Genomic DNA, 3,610 nt, shown 5'->3' on the forward strand with positions numbered 1-3,610 from the left:
ATATATATATATATATATATAAACACACATATATATATGTATAAGTGAAAATGCTTAGTAAGTGCGCAAACGAAAAACACAACGGCAAGTTAAAAAACATATATCATATGCACAGACGAGCGTAAACCAAACACAGAAGGTCACCTCTTCCTCATCTGTTATCGACCAGAGGGAGAGGGTATGTCGCATTTTCGTGTCTTTAACGATAAAATTAAATACGACGGGCCACTTCAACGACCTGTGAAAAAGATAGAGGGAGAGAGAAAAAGAAAAACAGCTAACCATGAGATGATACAGGAAAAACAATGCTTATGTTATGAACTTCATTAGTTTAAGGTTTTTTTCTACTATAAAATGCAATGGACTCTTCGTTGAGTGCTTGAATAATATCTTATAGCATCATCTGAGCCTCGAATATGAAGTACTATATATTTGGGAGAAAAATGATTATATTTTTGCAACGTACAGGAAAGGCATCAGCAGTGAGAAAGCCATTGCTGGTGTATATAAAATGTGTAAAAAGGCGATTAGATTTACTAGTGAAGTAGAAAAAAACCCAGAAAAATCATATGCATATATACACATGCGCACATAAATGTTATCTTCAAGCTGGCTCTAAAACGATGAGGGACAATCAGTTTTATAGGATCATTGTGTGATCTGTGATCTCTGTTGACAGGCCTTTGATATTAAATAAAATGTTTATAATTATGATATGGAAATCATTAGCTCCAGTTTTTTGTAGTTACTGTAATAGCTGAAGATATAGAGAACTTAGCAGCTTGTTCCCCTGGGATTGGTCATTTCGGTGTAGACATCTCTGATCAGAATCCATTAAAATTCAATATTCGGTGAAGGTCATCCATGATGCTTTTTTTCCTTCTACAGGGAAACAGCTGAATTATATATTTTCTATATAGGTTACACACAAATACACACACGTATTCATGTTTACATGTATGTACTTTATTCTTGCAATAACCAGATTAGCATTGGTTTCATGTTGAGAGAGAATCTCTCAACAGTTATTCAAGTTTGTGCTTTGGGACATTGGTCTCCATCTCGAATCAAAATCACAATACTATATACCTCTCCCAGCATGAAAACAATTGTAGTTTGATTACCCCATGCATAAAGAATATTTATCCACTAATGCGGTGTTAAGTATGTATTCTTACTGTTCGATATTAAAGTACATATAACATCGTTACTAACAGAGGTAAAAATAAAGATTTGGTCAATTTGCTGGTGTAAACAACACCTGAAACAAAAACGCTCTCCGAAATGAAGACACATTGTGGGAACGATAAAGTTATCTCTCTTTGAACGATTCCAGCTGTGTTGAGATTCATTTAGTTTATGTGCGATTTTCGTTCATTAGTCCGGAAATGGGAAGACCACGTTTCCAAAACAAATCTTACAAATAATTTAGGATCATTGTCCTCTCTGCCAAGCACAATTTGCACAGTCTGCTTCCGTTAAGATATGATCCAGGTTGTTCTAACAGCTTCTATATTCAGCTGAGATGCTACAACTCTTTGAGATCCCAAGAGAGGGCCTGTGGTTATTTAGTCTGATCTTAAATTAGTCCTCCGTGTCTCGGCAACATTTCTATTTCAATGTGTATATCTTTACATTGTTAATATTTATGTTGCTGTTGTTGGACACCACCTGTATTTTCACCTCTATTGCTAAGAATGTTAAGTGACTCCGGCCAGCAGATCTGGTGTGGTGCCTATATTGCCAACTTCGATAATAGGCGTCACACCAATGAATCAAGTTGAAAAATTGGACACATTCTTAAAGCTACACATCTAACCTAGTAGCAACAAATATATACAAATATACTCATCTTATATACTTGCATACATATATATATATATGTTGTTCGACTCCTCCGCAACGTATCATCAGAAGAAAGGATGAGTCTGTATGAGCAGAACACTATGCATGGATATGTTAGTAGAAAGCTCGGAGATGATAGTAATACTGATTATCAAGAGAGTTTATCATGGACCAGTAGCCGGATTACTAACTCGCGGTTTGAAAGGTATGCATTTGCAATCCACAAACAGGAAATATCAACCAAGTACCTGATGCACAAAAATGATAGAGATGCAGGAAGAGCAGTAAAATGAAACAACCGATGCAGACTTTGTGGAGTTAACAGCGAAGATATCATCCACATAATAAGCAGTTGTTCGAAAATGTCATCACGGTATTATCTACCGTTGAGACATGATGCTATAGTTAGGGCACTTTATAATAAACTCCGTCAGTAGGATACCCCCGAGGAAAAAGAAAAAAGAAGCCACAATATGATAGAAGCCCTAGCTACTCATAATAAAAAGGAGTACTGGTGGAATATCCCAGTGAAGATCTCAATAAAATGTAAGCACAACAGACCTGATATTATGATTTGGGATAGAGAAGAGACACTGTGTACAGTTGTGGAATTTAGCTGCCCAGTGGATGTTAACATAAAGCTGGATATCAGTGAAGAAGAGAATACCTATGCTGAACTATTGAGACATCTGCAGCTACTCTATGCAGATTAAAAGTTCAGGTTTATGCATGTATTTTGGGGGGACCATGAGATGTGTATCACACTGCTTAAGTACCAATCTTGAGATATTATGGTTCTCAAAACGAGAAGAGAGGAAGCTAATTCGAAGACTACAGATCAAATCCATCACTAGAACTGTAAAAATCTGTATAACTTTCTAGAAGTTTATTATTTAAAGGTATATGAGCATATCTAGAAATGCAGCTATATGCATGACAATACATACATAAAGCAAAACATAAAAATCTGCACACATACATACATACATACATACATACATACATGCATACATACATATATAAATACATACATACATACATACATACATACGTATGTATATAAATCGCGCGTCTACATTGTCGCCATGTACCAAATTCACTAACAAGATCTGATTCGGCTTGGTGCTATAGTAAAAGACAAGTAATTGCAAATCAAATCCTTTAACCACACCGCCATATCTACATCAATTTTGCAATCTTTTTTCTATTTTCCTTTTTTATTGTTTTTTGTACACTTCTGGGAATTCGTAAACATTACTAGTTTCACGTTCCAATTTTAGTGAATAATCACATTTCTTTTCTGCTAACAATTTTCAGGTTATATGAGTGATGGTGACAGATTTCTTCGTAAATTTGTTACTTTTTTATTATTGTTTTTTTTCTTTTCATTGTTTTCAGCATATCTGTTGCCTTTTTTTAACATAATGTTTCTTCTCCTCAAAACGTTAATGACGCTATGTGTTTATCTGCTACTTTAATCATTATTGTATCATTATTGGTTTTAAATCTAAGCATCTCTTCCAAGTCTTTTCGATTAGTATTTGAAGTGAATGCTCACTGTTCAGGTTAATTACATGAAAAGATGATTATACTTCACAAAATTTATGAAACAACTTTTTTTTTTGCTGCAGTGGGGACTGTACACACTTCTGATCAGTAACGAAGGACATCTTTGATTATTTATTTAATCATTTATTTGAAAAATGATCCGTTCGCTGCAAATTTCTAAAAAAGCGCCCCCGTACGAAACTGGTACTTAATTTAT

This window comes from Octopus bimaculoides, chromosome 6 (genome assembly GCF_001194135.2).
Source record: "Octopus bimaculoides isolate UCB-OBI-ISO-001 chromosome 6, ASM119413v2, whole genome shotgun sequence".
NCBI classification, from domain to species: Eukaryota; Metazoa; Mollusca; class Cephalopoda; order Octopoda; family Octopodidae; genus Octopus; species Octopus bimaculoides.